Raw genomic sequence first — 18,930 nt, 5'->3', positions numbered from 1 at the left:
GGAAAAGCTTTCGATGTTGAAATGGGAGTGGGATCCCATTGAGTAGGAGGCATGTGAGCAACTAATGGACTACCATTATCCCAAGCAAAAAAATTCTAGGTAGCATAGCCATCTAAAGCTATGACTAAACTTGTACTTGAGTTTGGTTTGTGGTTTGTCTAGTAGCCTTGACTTATGATATATATACTAGATAGGCTTCGATTCTGGTGGTTTGAGATCTAGTAATAAGCCTATGTCTCATATAATTCCTTTAAGGTCTCAAAATCAAGGTCTCATCGGGCATGCCAAAAAAGAACTGTTGATCTTAAGATTTGGATCTACGAAAAAAAAACTTTATGGGAATTTTAATGAATAGGGACCCGTTGTGATTCATTAAACGACCTCTGGGATTTTAGAAGTTGGGTTTTCATATATATTTGAGGATGGAAAGAGATAGAAGGAAACATTAATCCAAAATAATTTAATCTAAATATATACACCAAGAACTCTTGAAAAATAATTAGAAGATGAGAAATGTGTGATGGAAATAACTCTGATACCAATTGATGGAAATAGGGTAGACAACTGAGAGGGGGGGTGAATCAGTTGTCACCAAAAACTCAAGCAACTTAAACTTATTCTTAGATCTGATAATTAAACATGAAAGCATAGATCAACAACACATCATAAACACACAACACCAATATTTTTGACGTGGAAACCTAGTTAAGGGAAAAACCACGATAGGGATGAACCCATAAAATAGGTATATTCTGTTAGAAGTATTACAATGGGTAATGCACATGCATTCAGGCACACTACCTAGAGATCACTTCTCAAAATAAGAAGGCTCATTGCCCAGGGAAGGCTCACTACTTGTACAAACAGTCACAGATCACATCTAGAAATAATGAACTGTGGAATAGCATCTCAATGCCCGGTTCAGTTCCATTGAAGCACACAACTTTCTTTTTCACACTTCTTCTCAATCTTCAAAAGATGTATACATTCAGCGTACATACATACTCATACTCATCCACACATCCACATGAATACAAGATTATTACATTTATTTATACATGACATCAACCTTGGAGAAATCATCAAGGTCTGATCGACACTCACCACCTAATTACAAAAATACAACCACACTCAATACAATATTACGTGCAGGCCAAGCAATGTCCGTCAAGACATAACATAGACCCAAATCTTTGCCTCGAACACGCTACACCTCCAAAAATTACGCCTTGAACATCTGCAACATGCTACAAGCATCTAGTTGACCGAGAACATAAAGAACACCAACGTACCAAAGAAAAACATCAATTATGAGCTCAACGATCAATGCAGACCACCAACACAAAAGACACATGATCCAGAAACATCTACAAGCATCAGGACCTACAATACAAGCATTTGCACCAATACAAATTACTAGGATCACCAGCATCTTCATACCGAACCTCAAGAACACTAACTGCAATGATTGTCAACCTTGAAAAATAACTTGCGGACCTCCAAACCATGAACCACTTGAATTGAGGACACACACCAACGTCCCAAACATACCTCTAGAAATCTATAAAATAAAATATTATAATGTGAAGCAATGCAGATCTCAAAATACTGTCACTCTGTCACCACTAGACAACTAAAAAAACTAGCCACAACATAGATACCCATAATTCAATCAAATATCTATGCGGACCTCTGAATCTTGAACCGAATCAACTACATACAACCCTCTAAAAATCCTTTAATTTGCAAACTCTAATCTTAATCATGCTAAACAAACTTCATTGCATCACTGTCTCAAACAAAAAAATATGTTGACAACACACCTCTCAAATATCTCTCAAGCACATGTTTGGAACATTCTTCCTACAATCTCCCCCTTTGCCATTGATGGCAACATATTATGTGAAAAGCTGACACAATCAAAGACAAATAAAAATATCAACAACTCCCCCTTAGACCTTACTTACTACATTTCTTCACAAATTTTCACATGACTCGAGCTCCCCCTTTGACGTCAATGGCAAAGACACATATTTGCAATCAAACCACAAAACTGACTCTCTCACCCCGAATCTAAACATCTGACTCACAAAACTGATTCTCAAAACTGACTACTCCCCCTGAGTAGCACCCACCAATCATCAATCTAGATAATTACAAGATATGACTGTGAAATGCACCAAACTGATGCATACCAATGCATCTTAATTCATATTAGGAGGGGAAATCACCCCTAACTTCCCTCAAAGATACTCAAAAGTATCCTTAGGCAATGGCTTTGTGAAGATGTCTACAATTTGTTCCTTAGTAGGTACATACTCCAATCTGTCTTCCTTCTCATTTACCTTGTCTCTCAAAAAGTGAAACTTGATGGATATATGTTTAGTCTTTGAATGCAACACTGGATTTTAGAAATGTTAATTGCACTTGAATTGTCACAGTAGATAGCAGTAGGCTCATCATACACTACTCTGATATCTTTCAACTTCTACTTCATCCATACCACCTGAGTACAATTGTTTGTAGCAACAATATACTCCACCTCTGCAGTATATAGAGAAATAGAATTTTGTTTTTTGCTCAACCATGAAACTAATCTTTTTCCCAAGAAAAATGTACCACCACTAGTACTCTTTCTGTCATCCACATCTCCTACCCAATCAACATCAGTAAAAGCACTCAAAGTAAAATCATCATCTTTAGGATACCACATACCAAAATCAATTGTTCCTTTCAAATATATGAAAAATTCTTTTGACAACTACAACATGAGATTCCTTAGGATCATCTTGAAATATAACAACTTGAGACAAACGACATTAATGGTATTAGGTCTGGTCTGAGTCAAATAGAGCAATCCACCAATCATAGATCTATATCTAGTCCGATTTGCCTTAGTGGAATCGTCATCTTTAGTCAACTTACATCCGGTCATCATAGGAGTACCAACCGATTTTGAATCTTCCAAACCAAATTTGAGAGGACAAGGTGTAGAGACCAAGAGATTTTCCATAAAGGCATTTCTTGTCTCCACACTCCTCTAGGTGCATGCGAAAGAGATCCCTAGGCACATTTGAAGAATAAAAGGAATTTAAAATTCCTTGGGAAGGGACAAGGGAATTAAAAATTCCCAAATAGAAGATTGCATGGGGAAAAGAAAGGACAAAAGGAATTTAAAATTCCTTGGGAAGAGAGAGCATGGGAATGTGTAAAGGATTTGAAATCCTTTGACATGACCACATTGATCAGGGAAGGAGTTGTGCATGATGGAGACATATATGATTTCCATGGCTAGTATTGTTCATCAACCATGAAGAAATTCACTTATGGGCATGCACGCAAGGATTGTGTAGAGATTGAAGGATCGATTCAAGAGATACAATTGAGGATCCTTAAATCAATTGAAGAGATTGAGAGTGGATGTCAGTGATGCCAGTGGTTTACACTTAGCAAAGTTGAGAGATAAGATGAAGTTCATGTACTTCAATCAGTTGGATTCTTTGAAGAAGAATCAAACATATGATTTGGTTTCCTTGCTGGTCCATGTCCATAATTTGCAGAAGCTTATGCCAGATTGGGAGAACACCTTAGATGCTTGTTCTGATACATTGGATTTGATTGATGTGCAACAGGATGCTTTGCCAAGCATTTCCATGTAGGAATTAGATTTTGTATTGGCTAGATTCCTATAATATGTTGTGAGAGAAAGAGATGCGGACCTAAATATTTTAGAAGATTCCCTATTTGATTATTAGGTATTATTTTATTGAGCCATATGTTGGTGGCTCCATTTTTTATGTAAACCCTAATTAGGGGAACTTTAGGGAAATGTTGGCATGATCTTGACCCTTGATTTTGATTCAATCTTGGCCATTCATTTCATTTGAGACTCTATATAAACCCCATTGCCTCTCATTTGTAAGAGCGATATTTTTTAGAATTGTCAGTATATGCCGCAGATTTGAATATAAGTAATTGTTCGAATTGATGGTGATTTTTTTCTAAGTGTTGTGTACATTTGAGGTTCTCAATTCCTCCAAGTTACATTAGAATTTGCTTTCAAGTATTTTTAGGTTGAATGAGAGAATTTGTTGAATGCATTTATATGGAATCCATTAGTCCATACCATTAGCCTCTTGCTGATTGTAAGTGTGCCTTGTGTGGTCAATTGGAATTTTGCATGCAGTTAACTTCAATTTTTATACCTCCATTGTTATGCATTAACTTGAATGGTATCAATGTTTGATGGTAATGATTTGAACATCTTTGAAGTATACCTTAGATGATTGCACTTATCTTGTGTCAAATTGTTTGATTTGATGGTGAGACCTTGCCCAATAGGATTCTAGCGAGTCATTCACCCCTTTCTTGCATTCTAGGTTTTAGAATAGAATTCCTAAACCCTATTTCTTTTTCCCTTTTTTAGAAATATTTGTTAGATTAGAATCAAGAGTTGAATTCCAAAATACTCAGTTACCAGCATTCCTATTCCAAATCCAATTCAGAAGAGTCTCAATATTGAACAATTACGTAAGTCCCCAAGTGAAAACAACATTATCACGTCAAGCCATTAAGTTACCCACATGTCAAGAACTGATCATAGAAACCTTGGAATCACAATATGATCTTTCTCAATCATATCATATTCAGTGTTTTTGTTCAAGATAGGGTAAAATACTTTGGTATTTTATTCGGTGTTCGTATGTGCATAAAACACACATCAACAAATCCTAGCAGAGCCAAGTGGGTATGCTTGCTCCTTGTGCCATGTGGTGATCTTGGAGATTAAAAGAAATTGGTATTTCTTTCATGTGATTGTATTAAATTATTTTTCACACTAAAGGGGACAAATCAAAACTTAATGTTCTAGAAGGGTATATAGATTTTGGAGAGAGTTAAGAGGCTATCCCATTAAGGACACTTTTTATTATCACTAAGCATGAAATAAATGTATACCTTACAAAAGTGAAGGAGGAGGGTGGGTCACCCTCTCACACTAAGCCATTAGACATACCCTCTCATTGCATAAAATTAGGCTTCATGCACCTTTGGTTATATTAAGGACATCATCTAGCAACCATGTTCATCCTAGCTAGGAACCATCAACCATGTTTGGTTGTAATATACCTACTTGGAAAAATATAGGTTATTATTGCGATTGGTATGTTTTCTTGTCAAAGTCCATGCTCACCCCTTGAATTTAGAATAATTAACATTGTTCACCATCAACCATCAAAATCAAAACCAACCATTGAGGAAAATAAAATGAAAATCCAAATACTCTTGTAAAATAAAGTTGGATGCCTAATACCATATTCCCAACTATAATCCCAATTTAACCATCCAAATTAATCATCCTTAGAGCTCAAATCCCCTCATACAACTTATAAACCTTAAATCCATCCTAGTAATCCTAGATCCTAATCCAAAACCCTAAGGAATCCAAGACAACTAAAGATAAATATAAAATCCAAGGAAACCCTAATCTTCTCCATTCCACTTTTCCTAATCCAAATAATCTAACCCAACCAAATTGAATTCCATCCAATCTGAATCCAACCATTATCAGGATCAAACCTTAACTCTAATAAAATCCAATTCTTTCTTAGGAACTTTACCTATCCTAAGTATATAATCATTGGACTCAAATCCTTTCTGAGAAATTTATCTTATACTAACTATAAAAAATCAATCAAATTAAATCATCCAATTGTCTCAGTCATCTATTTATCCACCAAAATCTTCCCTAAACCAAATCCCATCACCCCCAATCCAATCAAGAACTACAAACTTATCCATGATTTGAAATTTCGTACATCAAATTTTAAATCACTTGATATCAAAATAAATATTCAATCTAAAACCAAAATCAATATGTCATCCATCCCAATCCAAATGTAAAATGTTACGCTATTTTTTATGAGTCCCCTTGTCTTTTTAGAAGATCCTTCTTTAATGATGATGATTCTAGCTTTGCCAATCAATATGAATTCGATATCTATGATGATAATGAGTCTTATGGACCAAGAAAAACTTACTCACAAACCCTTAGAAAGTACCACTTCAAGAAAAATTGCACAATCTCTAATTATCCACTCATAATGACTTTGGATCAAGAAATGGATAGAAAAATCTATTTTGTTGAACCTAAATAAGCATCTATTAGTTAAATATTTATGGTACATTTGACAATGGATTCAACTCTTTAGTCCAATCCCTTCATCACTTATACATATTCAAAATCCCTATCTAATGCAAGCACCTCATAGACTCCACCTCATATAACACTCCTTCATCCTCAAAACCTTCATAATCTAACCCATGCCACTTCAAACACCCATTAAATAATGCCAAATTTAGGGATTTCCTCCAAGGGTAATTCACAAAGGACCCTAAATCACAAACTACAAGCTAAGGTGTGAAATTTTGAACACTCGTCATTCTATTGCATCCATACAAATCTTACATGTCTCAAACCCCATATCCATAAATGTTACATGTGCCTCATCTATCTATGCACTATTTGCTAACACAAAATTCTAGTCCATCCTCATATCATCTAAGCACACCCAAATATGTAAAGAGATTGTACCAAGTCATCTGCAAACTTTTCCCCATCCAAGTCAATATCCAAGCATCCCAACTAATCCTTTCCATTATCCCCTACCTTCATCCAATCTAGTTTTATTATTGGTAAGGAAACTAAAATCACCACCATTCCCCACTCATCTAAAAATATATTTGAAAATATTATTTTTGTTGTAATACATATCTCATAGCCAATTGGATTTCTCAAAACATGAACTATCTGAGTTAGGCCTTCACGAATAGGGCATATTAGAACCCATCTAAACTAAGAAAATATAAGATTTTTAAGGCCTCAATTATAGATCTCATGAGAAAGACATTCGTAACACCTCTACAAAAGATAAAGAAACTTCTTCCAACATAAAAAAAAAAAAGGTTTCTCTCTTTACTCCTCTCATGAGAGTTCTAGCACCAATCCTCTCATCGATCCCATCATCCTCATCACTCCGATCACCTCCTCCAGTAATCCTTTTATTAATCTTAGCTATGCATCTCTTGAAATCCTTAAATAGGATCAAAATATTTGAGCATCATTAGAATATTGCAAAATGATGAATTCATCATCCAATTCATAGAATGCCAAGATATTATCTCTTTGTGGGACCAAAACATAGTGTTTGAAAGAATTTTGTATGCAAAAACATATAAAAACAAAGTCTACAAAAATCTAAGAATCACCATGTCAAAACACATCGACATGTAAAATCAAATGAAATTTAGATCCAAAATCCACATTAAGGAAAAATACCAATTATGCCCACCATTTAAAAATGAAGCATTTGAATAAGGGTTCGCAAGCATAAAGAAACAATCCATCCACAAGGACCATCCAAATTTGTCTCTCCAAATGTCCACTCCATTCCAAATCCAGAAATCCATATCCCCTACTTTGATCCTATAATCCTCTATATAAATTCAAGCATCCCCATCTTGGAAATCCTAAATCCTTTTTGGGTCCCTTTATTCAAAAATCAATAATACTCACACTCCCATCTAAATGCACTAACCACTAAAATCCCACACACTTAAATCCTGGATCCTAATTCTAAGCTTTAATATCTATCATGGTATCAACAAATTTTGGCCCTAGTTTGTGTTAGTTCCTTGACATTTCCCTCTACCTTCACTACCTCGTCCTTCCATCCACCTATTTACCGTTATCCAATCCATTATCCAATATATCACATCCATTTAATCGATTATTTGGCCTAATCCCCATTATCATTCATTCACCATACCATTCATTTCCATTGGCCACATCCTACAATATTAGGGATATGATATTATATTGTTTTTCCAATTTAGGGAAGCCAAATTAGCACTCAACAAGATTTTTACTAATATCTAGGAGTGTGATGACAATTAACATGGTTTGTAAAATCAATTATTTAGAATGGGATACTACCACTAATGGATGTAAACAAATTTTTGAATTCATCCAACACCCTCTTCCACACCCAAATCCAATTCACATACCTTAAATTGAATCCCATCTATCTTTTCCAAGTAATATAATTTTATTTTATATTTAAAAAAGTAAAGAGAAAAAATCATCAAATAATGAAAATTATTCTTATGATGCCTTGGAGAAGCACCATGATGCAAACTTGGTAAACATGCATCATGCATAAATATTTTATCTAAAACCACCCTACACATGTGGGCAATCATCTTCCTTCCTCTCCACCCATCATCTACCCATTTGTTACATTTGCATACTTCTCCCATCATACCCAATTTATCCCCCCTTATCGCTTTTGATCTTAATATGAATTGGTGCATATTGTTGAAGCATAATTTGGAGAATACAAGCCTTAATTTATTTTATAATTATGCATCTTATAGCTCTCCATGAATCCTCTACTACATTGAACAATCAAGTTATCCTCTTGAAAATGAAACCCTTACCCTATCATCCCACATGAATATTGGTAAATTTTTATTCAATGTTCTCAACCTATATGCTACAATACATCCAAAAAGGGGCATGTTATTCATATGCAACATAATACATGGATATGACATGCTGAAACCTCTCTCATTACCCCCAATTCCTCCCATCTTTACTATATATGTTACAAAGTCATTTGCTAGATACTCTCTACACTCATGTGCTTCCTTCAAACCCTCCATCCAACAATCCCATCTTTGATCTAGGAAATGCCTCCATCACTTCATCCTTGTATATATACTTGGTACCAAGCCTCCATATCCCCTACAATCCTCAAACAATCCAAACAAATGCATGCCATCCCAATCAATGAGATTTAGGCAAACAATCTAGCACATCACCCAAAGCATTATTTAGTTTTTTTATGATCCTTACTACAAACATCAATCCATTTTTACTCAAGTCGGCATCATGATATATCATTCCTAATCCTTACATTATTCTCCTTGTCAAAAATGTTATCAATGTTATCAATCAATCAATTGGGCTAGGGACAAAATCTTTATTTATCTTTGAATAATTTGTATATTCTTGTTTGTTTGCTTGCATGTATTATCATTTTTCTTGCATTTATCATGGTCCTTGCACCATATCAGCCTAATGATATCATTGTCTTTTATAGCATGGTGCCATCTAGCATTTGCCTACTCACAACGTTTTATTTTGGGCAAGCACTTTGAGTACTTGACACATCGTCTCCCTTTTCCTTACAATGCTATGCATTATCAAGTATTATATCAAATAAAGGTTGCTTGAACTGATTCAACATTGCTTTTATTTTTTTTGTTTTGCGACAAGAATTCAACGTAATAATGCTGATGCCTTTGTTCCCTGGGTTCCCACAATGAGAACAATAAGGTCTTTTTCTTCATAGGTATGCTCTAATTTAAAATTTTATGTTTTAGAATTGTCCATCTTTGAACATAACAATGTGTTTCCCTTCCTCTTTCTCTTGACTTCATGGAAATTTAAAAAACATTTTGAGAAATGTGTCTCACTTTTTGCCATGAAGACCCCTATAATTTTCCATGTCCATTGTCAGTAGATCCCTACCCTTCAATATTGTCTTCTTTCACTAGTTGACATAACAACGTTTTTTGTCTAAACTAATCACTTGATATTTGTGGTATAGGTTCATGATTGGTAACAACCTCTCCATTTGATTTAATTAGCATTAAAATGGTGGCAAAACAATTTCCAAGACTAAACTTAATCGCCTCTTTGAGATATCTTCATGAAAAAGTTTCTTCCTCATCTAGGTGATGGTGTTTCTAGTTATCAATTTCTCTTTGACAACACATAAGTTCACTTTGTAATATACTTCAATTCTCATGTGATATGTCATCAACCCTACTTCTTTACATCTTACATGGCATGGTTGTTAGAAGACAATCCAAGACTTTCCCTCTATATTCTTCCAATGAAGTTCTTCAATTTCTCATAACAAATTATAAAATATATATTAACTCATTTTATTAGCTCAACTTTTAGGATCCGTCTCCTTGAGGTACATGCAAACTAGATATCAGCTCATCACTCATCTCCAAAGTACATAATCTACCAACACAACTTATTTAAGATAATTTCTTACCAAAATAATGTAGATAAAACAACAAATTAGGTGTATAGAGTTCTTATAACAACAATAACCAGATTTTCAAGCCATCAAGGTTATGAACTTAGAAATATGCTATTATAATACATATATGTGAATGCGACCAACATGTTACATACATAATTATAATTATATTGAATCATGAAATGTATAAGGTAATTAGAAGGACCATATGAGCTCAGTGGTTTTCCCTTCCATTATGTTACTATGATGAGATTTACATAAGTGAATATCATCATAAGAAATCCAACGAATATAATATGATGCTCATATATTTTAAAGATGTAGCACAAAATGACTTTTTCCATAAGAAGTATTATAGAATGTTACCTTACCTCAAAGATTTATTTTATTTCCAGATATATTGGATTTTAAGACATGATGATTTTCTTTAAGAGATGCATAAATACAGATCTTACCTCAAAGATTTATTTTATTTCCAGATATATTGGATTTTAAGACATGATGATTTTCTTTAAGAGATGCATAAATACAGATCTTTTCTAGCCAATACGTTCTGTTGGATATTTTAATTATTTGTTTGCAACAGAAGTTTCTAAAGTTGAACATGCCCAAGTTTTACGGGCAAAAATTCATTAGAACAATCTAGCTGCATTCTTGCTAGCTTGCCAGACATTTGCAGAAAACATTGAGCCTATTTCAAAACAGAATAAGAGGAATTGGTTTGTATTTTCTACAATCTTCTGCCAAAACATCTGCAATTAAAATCTGCCCAAAATGCCCTTCCAGTATGCTTTAATGGATGTCCAAACCCTGTTGAAAGGCTGTCTTTTTGGCACAGGCTGACCTCTCATATTGGGACAGGCATTGAGGATGCCAACAAATGTTCTCCCTGCCTGCAAATGTTGTGTGGAAGTGGAGAGAGTTGAAGATGCAGAGAAGTGCAGGGTCCTTGTGAGCACATTTCCTTGAGGGATTTATTTGGGCTTCGAATTTGCAAAAGATTATTCTATCAGTTTGTTAAAATATTGATGTGGTTTTGCAATTTTCTTGAATGTTCAAATAGTTCCAATTCTATACTGTCTTTGGCATATGTTAGCTGTTGCAAAGTTTAACTTCGTCTCGCAGGTTCAATATTCTTTTCAAAATTTGGAGACCACTTTGGGGAAAAAATCTTATGTTAAGCAATTACTCTATAGCTTGAGCTTAGTCTTAGGATTCAGAGGAATTTATAGAAACAATGAAATAGTAATAATCATCATTGTCTTAAAATTTGTTTTAGAATTTAAACTGGGTCGTTGTAGAAGATATAACAGATGTACTACAGGACAGAATTATATGAACCCCCCCTAACACAATTTCTGAAGTACAACAGAAAAGTGATGAATGGGAGATATCTTAGATTGCGTCACACTTGATTTACTTCTGCTAACTCATGTAAAGCAAGCGGCATGCAGAGGGAGGTATGAAGTATGCCATTATGCAGCGTCTCATTTGCTCATTCCTCTAGACCTCACATGAAGTAAGCCTACATGCAGAGGAAGGCATTAAAGAATCTTGCAATCTTTCATTCCTTAACCATTCCTCCTTCATGACAATTTGTCTATGTTCCCCACTGTCTATTAAGGTGGCTTTGCTTAAGTTTGCCCAGTCAGTGAAATGGCAGATGAGAAATTAAAAGTACTTCCAAGTTGATTTTGATTTTAGGTAAAGGCAGGCTTAAAGAACTTCAAGGTTTTTGCTTCTATGCCAAGATTATTTGAAAAGTAGCTTTCACAAAATTATAACCCTGTGTTTTAACTATCATCTGACAGATTTTGCATTCAAGAGTTCTTAGTCAAGATTTTTAAAAAGGCAAATCAGAATGGCCTCCACAGTCGCAATTTAATAAAAATTTGAAGAGCAGCAAGAGAAGAATCAGTTGGAAAAAGCTCAGAACAACAAAACATCAGTTAGAGAAACTCAGACAGCAAAATCATTGTGTCATTTGACTTCTGTATTACTTTTTTCACGGCAAAGATTCCTTCTTAAGAGCAAAATAACTACAAAATCGTCTGAGTTATCTTAAGTAGAAACACACAAGCAAATTGCACTCTAATGGAACAGAGATTTATTTATTTGATGAAAAAGGTCGTATACATATATATCAGAGGTACGAATTAAACAGAAATATAGGATTAAAACCCTCCACGGAGGCGCAGGACAAGGTGAAGGGTGGACTCCTTCTGTATGTTGTAATCAGCAAGAGTCCGGCCATCCTCCAGCTGCTTCCCAGCGAAGATGAGGCGCTGTTGATCGGGAGGAATGCCTTCCTTGTCTTGGATCTTCGCTTTCACATTGTCAATCGTGTCGGAGCTCTCCACTTCCAAAGTGATGGTTTTGCCGGTGAGGGTTTTCACAAAGATCTGCATTCCACCACGCAGGCGAAGCACAAGGTGAAGGGTGGACTCCTTCTGGATATTGTAATCGGCAAGGGTTCTGCCGTCTTCCAGCTGTTTACCAGCGAAAATCAGACGCTGTTGATCCGGGGGAATGCCCTCCTTGTCTTGAATTTTGGCCTTGACGTTGTCGATTGTGTCAGAGCTCTCCACCTCCAGGGTGATTGTCTTGCCTGTCAATGTCTTCACAAAAATCTGCATTCCTCCCCTCAGACGAAGAACCAGGTGAAGGGTGGATTCCTTCTGAATGTTGTAGTCGGCAAGGGTTCTGCCGTCTTCCAGCTGTTTGCCGGCAAAGATCAAGCGCTGCTGATTTGGGGGAATCCCCTCCTTGTCCTGAATTTTGGCCTTGACATTGTCAATGGTGTCGGAGCTCTCCACCTCCAGAGTGATGGTTTTGCCCGTTAGGGTTTTGACAAAGATTTGCATTCCTCCCCTAAGACGGAGAACCAGGTGAAGGGTGGATTCCTTTTGGATGTTGTAATCAGCAAGGGTACGCCCCTCCTCGAGCTGTTTGCCGGCAAAGATGAGGCGCTGCTGATCGGGAGGGATTCCCTCCTTGTCCTGGATCTTAGCCTTCACATTGTCGATGGTATCAGAGCTTTCCACCTCCAGAGTGATGGTTTTGCCTGTCAGAGTCTTCACGAATATCTGCATACTGTATTTCTTGCTTTCTTCAACAGAAAACCTGTAAATCGATGGATTTAGAGAAACAAGCGTCCTACTTTGAAAACTATTCAGCCTCTTTTAATGAAACTCAAAATCAGATTGCGTTAGAAGAAGACCCGAGGAGCCTATTTATACTCTCTCAACAGAGTCATTCCCATTGTAAACCGTCGCGTAGTTTCTAGTGCCGTTTGGAAGAAGGCGCGATTCGAACTCGGAACGTTCCAGGATGAGTTGAAGTTTGGAATATGGGGGATGGTCAATTTTAGACAATTTTCAAAGGGAGACTTTCAACTATTTTTGTTGATTTCAAACACTAAAATTAAAAAGGGGATTTCCCACTATTTTCAAGCGTGAGTTTGAATCCAATTCCAATGTTTTTTAGATTTAAAAAAATGAATTTTATTGTTGTAATGATAAAAATCGTGTTTACAATGTTTAGGTTATTTTAGTATATTTATTTATATTTAAATTATTTGTTTATTCATTTTGTTTGTAAGTATGTATTTATAATTTTGAATTATATATTTTCAAATTTAAAATTTTTATCATTTTTTTATTAATTATTATAAATCAATTAAAAGTATTGCTTTTAGTTGGGCTATTAGGGCTGCTAAAGTGGGGAGGGCTTTGGAAAGGTATAAGGATTCAAAATATTCCCCAAAGTATTTCTCATTGTCTCTTTGCAGATGATACTCTATTATTTGGACATGTTTCGTTAGTTGAGGCAAAAGTGATTAAAGGAATAATACAAAATTATGCATCGTTTTCTGGTTAGAAAGTGAATGGAGATAAATCAAAGATTTTTTTCCTTAATACATCACAACTGGTTCAGCATAGGTTGCAATCCTTTTGGGGATTTGAGACTGGAAATCTTCCATGTACTTACCTTGGGATTCCTTTCTTTGTTAAATAGGATAAGATTGGTTTTTGGGATAAGATTATTTCGGTCATTTCTAAAAGAATTCTCTCATGGAATCATAGATGGTTAACTTTGGCGGGTAAAATTGTTCTCATCAAGTCTGTTTTGAATGTTGTTCCCATATATCTCATGTCTGTTTTGAAGTCTCCAAAAGTAGCCATTGTTAGTTTACATGATACTCTTAGAGATTTTCTTTGGAACAATAATAAAGATGACAAGAAGAAACTCCCTTTAGTTGCATGGGATAAGGTATGTTTGCTTAAGGAACTTGGGGGAACAAGAATTCGGAGTCTAGAGAATCAGAATTTAGCCTTAGGTGCTATGTTGGTTTGGAAATTATATGACAAGCCTAGCTCCTTATGGGCACAGATTATGTTTGCCAAATATTTAAATAATGGACCGAGAGAGTAAATTTTTAAAGTCTCAAATTTGCCTTCGGGTTCTGCTATTTGGAATTTCCTTTGTAATGTAGATCAGTTATTTTGCCTCATCTCTCATGGATTGTTCATAATGGTAGAAAGGTCAGATTTTGGGATGAAGTATGGAATGGACACACACCTTTGGTGAATATTAGGGATTGGTCTCCTCTGATCACTGTTCTTTCCTCCCTTTGGGGTGTTTTTGTAGCAGATTATTTTGAAATTGTGACTAGTGGTCCCCTTAAGCTAGCTAGATGGAAGTCGATTGATTTCTTAGATGTTGATCAAAGCATGAAATTAGATTTTGAAAAGATTTTGGGGGATAGAATTGTATTTCTTTCTGATTCTGAGGATGAACTTATTTGGACAAAGAATATTTCAGGTAAGTACACTGTTAAAGATGGTTACAACTCTCTTATGGTTGCTAAAGATTTATCTTCTTGGCCTTATAAGTTGTTTTGACATTTGGCTTGTCTTCCCAAAGCTAGAGCCTTTGCTTGGTTGGTAGTTCAGGATAGAGTCCTTACAGGTATGAGACTAGACAGACTTGGTATTATTGTTGTTTTCCCTTGTGTCCTTTGTAACAAAAATTTGGAATCTTCTTCACACTTATTCCTACATTGTGATTATGCTTAGAATGTTGGCAGTGGTTGTTTGAGAAGTTAAATATATCCTTTGTTATTGGTAAGGATCTCATTTCCCATTTTAGATCTTGGCCATTTATGTTTGCCTCATCTTTTTATGCATGCCTTTGGATCATATCTCCATCTATTGTGATTTGGAATGTTTGGCTAGAGAGAAACAACAGGATATTTAAAAAAACAAGGTCTCCTGTGTCTGAGGTTCTATTAAAAATTGAGTCTTCAATCTCTGAGGTTGCTTTGTCGTTTATTTATAAGAATTTGGAAAATCTTACTTCTTTTTCGCATTGGGATAGTAGAGTTACTAGAGTTTGGAAGCTGCTGTCACTTTTACCCTCTCATGGTTCAATTTTAAAAAAGAATGATGCAATAGGTAAGAGATGCTCTGCTAGATGGAAACCTCCTCCGCAAGGGCACTTTAAACTAAATTTTGATGGGGCCTCTCGTGGTAACCTTGGGCCAGCTGGGGTAGGCATGGTAATTTATGATCACAATGCAAATTTTATTCGAGCTAAGTGTCATGCTATTGGTTTTAAAACTAACAATTATGCGGAATTTCATGCTTTGTCTTTTAGATTGGATATGGCAATCTCTTTGGGTATTAAGGACTTAATAATTGAAGGTGATTCTATGGTGATTATTCAATGTGTTATGAAAAAGAAATCGAATTGTTGGAATTTGCAGTATATACTTGATCCCATTTTACAAAAATTAGAATTGTTTGAATCTTTCTTGGTATCCCATTGTTACAGAGAAGTTAATAAGATTGCAGATTATTTGGCAAATTTAGCCATTGATAGCAATGCTAATCGGTGAGAGGTGGGTTTTGAGGAAATTCCTTCTAGGGTATGGGAAGGTTTGCAGCAATAGTCATATGATTTTCTTGAGTAACGTCGATGTAAAATTTTATGATGATAATTATTCACGCTTTCCCCTTTCATTTCAAGTATTCATGTTCGTTGTTTGGAGAAGTGTTCGAGGTCATGGTATTTGATATAATAGTGTTTTTTCAAAGGTTTTTTGATACTTTCTTTTTTGGCAGGAAGATTTTTGGCTCATGGGACTTGGCACAGGACTTTGGAAAATTTTGTCTTCTTCCATTGATAGCAACTATGGAGTCTACATTTGAAAATTATCCGATGGGTTTTTTTTTTTTTTGGCAAATTGTCATATGGGCTCTATGCAAAACTAATATTATATGTGTTGTGACCGCATTTTGTATGTGGTTTTGGGCGGGGTGTATATATTGATCCGTTAGATACTATAGGCTTATTTTATGAGTTGTGCCCGGAGGTTTTCTTCTCAGGGATCTTTCCTCTGGTATGCTCTTTGAATCCCGTGTAAAAAATAAAAAATATTAATAGAAAAGTTTAGTGGAATAATCCACTTTTATTGAAAAAAAAGAAGAAGTATTGTTCATTAGGATTGTGTATTTACAAACTAATTCTTATTAGAATGAATCATCTAACAGATATCTAGCATCAGAGTCCATAAGAGTATAGTCATTTAATTTGCAAAAAAACATCCTAAGATTATTGCATGCTTGTTTATTGTCCTTAAGTCGATTTGCTAGAGGTCTAATTAAGGAGAACATAACCCTCACAATCCAATAAATTCCCTTAAGTCATTTTGTAAACATCTCTTGTCCTTACTAAATTCATATATCAAATAATGAGATAAAACATGTTGCAAGCTATGAGGATTTATCATATCATCTCCATGAGATATATATTTAGATCCACACACAAATTTGGACCCAAACAATTCACAATGAGAGTTCCAAATCAGCAACCATGTACAAAATTCTTAAATTAAACTGATAAATTTATTTCTAAAAATAATGTCTTAAAAGTAATGTCTTTTATCGAAAATGTTATGCTAACCATATGATAAGTTGGTTAGATAGGTAAGTTATATTAGTTGTACATATAAATAAAAGTGAGCTAATTGTTTAGGATGGAGAAAGCAACAACATTATAAACTTATGTATTGAAATGTAATGTACATCCCCTAAAATAATATTACTTTAGTTTTCGTCCAAGGGGTTGAGCTTCATTGGTTAAAACACTGGTTCTCACTATGTAGACCCAAGTTCAATTCCCAATAGGGACATCTAAAATGAATTCTAAGTTGTGATTCTTGGCCTTCCATAAAAATAGGGAAGGTCTAGGGTCAATCTAATCAAACATAATAATAATAATAATAATAATAATAATAATAATGATGTGACTCTTGGCCTTCCATAAAAATAGGGAAGGTCTAGGGTCAATCTAATCAAACATAATAATAATAATAATTCAAAAAATACTGTGGCTTCGGCCTATTACTTCACATTCATATATGTCCAAGGGGTTGAGCTTAACTGGTCAAAACATTGGGTTCTCACTGTGGAGACCCAAGTTCAATTCCCAATAAGAACATCTAAAGTGGAATTCTAAGTTGTGACTCTTGGCCTTCCATAAAAATGGGGAAGGTCTAGGGCCAATCTAATCAAACATTATAATAATAATAATAAAAATAATAATTCAAAATATTGCGGCTTCGACCTTTTTTTTTTTAAAAGTCCAAGGGGTTGAGCTTAACTGGTTAGTACACTAGGTTCCCACTGTGGAGACCCAAGTTCAATTCCCAATAGGGACATCGGAATTCTAATTTGTGACTCTTGGCCTTCCATAGGATGGGGAAGGTCTTGGGGTCAATCTAATCAAATATAATAATAATAATTCAAAGATATGTAATGGGGATGAGGCCCCCTACTGTGTCCCCACTGGTTCATAGCTCCAGTCAAAAGCTATTTAGGCTTCAGCCAATTACCGATCAAAAAAAAATAAAAATTACTTTAGTTTTCATTATTGTGTTCCTAGTTCTTTCAATATGTTATCATAGAATGGAGATTTTCCTTAACAATATTTGACCTATGAGCATAATTTTTTATTACCCTCAAGCTTTGCATATTTGGAAAAGTTAAATTAAATTGTTAAATAAACTAAAAATGTGTATAATTCATTTATGTTCTTTTTAAAAGTGCACATGTTTTCTCAAAACGATAATTTTTTTTTAGTTAAAAATACTCAAAAGAAAACCCAAGTTAGTTTGCTTTTTCACAATTGAGCTATAGGAAATGCATGCCATTTTTCTAAAAATAATTCTTCCTATTTTGAATTGCATTTTTCAGACATTTTAAATAAAAAACTAACATAGCGGCCTTCAAGCTAAAAGAGTACATTAATAAGTGTTGAGACATGGACCAGCTAGGACTCGAACCTAGGACCTTCCAACACTGCTGGAGTGCTCTACCACTGAGCTACTGGCCCCTCTTGGACCAATCCATCGTCGGTCCGGGTGTGGCTTATTTCCAACACCAACACCCCCCCTTAAGCCACACCTCTCGTGTGCTTGGGGCTCCTAGCCTGGACCTGACTGTAATACCATGTAGGATTTTGCCAAGATCAAGGGCACAATGAAAAGCATAAAAAGAGAGACAATAGAATGACAAGAACAAACTGTATTCTCATCAATATGCAAATGATCAACTGGATTAACCAATACAATGAATATAGGCTTTCTTATATAAGCAAGGCCATATGGATGCACGAGCACACAATCATGACATGTGGCTCAATGAGAAACAAGGGTAGGTAGGATAAATAATATAATATTCCACAAGAGGTGGATGACCCATTGAATGTGGAGTGTAACAACAAAACAAGACCACAAAAGGTGGAATTT

General features: G+C 35.2%; 1 non-coding gene and 1 pseudogene across 1 annotated transcript; both read right to left on the bottom strand.

Annotated features, from left to right (window-relative positions):
- The window catches only part of LOC131077348 (polyubiquitin-like), a 63,734-nt pseudogene extending 50,406 nt beyond the window's left edge, over positions 1 to 13,328 (bottom strand).
- Positions 13,329 to 18,444: 5,116 nt separating this feature from the next.
- TRNAT-AGU (transfer RNA threonine (anticodon AGU)) lies at positions 18,445 to 18,515 on the bottom strand. The gene has a single exon. It is a non-coding gene; the product is annotated as a tRNA-Thr (tRNA).
- Between the last annotated feature and the right edge of the window lie 415 nt (positions 18,516 to 18,930).

The sequence above is a fragment of the Cryptomeria japonica genome, chromosome 4 (genome assembly GCF_030272615.1).
Source record: "Cryptomeria japonica chromosome 4, Sugi_1.0, whole genome shotgun sequence".
Lineage (NCBI taxonomy): Eukaryota > Viridiplantae > Streptophyta > Pinopsida > Cupressales > Cupressaceae > Cryptomeria > Cryptomeria japonica.
The sequence above is the reverse complement of the archived record's forward strand: the minus strand, read 5'-3'. Positions and strand labels throughout refer to the sequence as shown.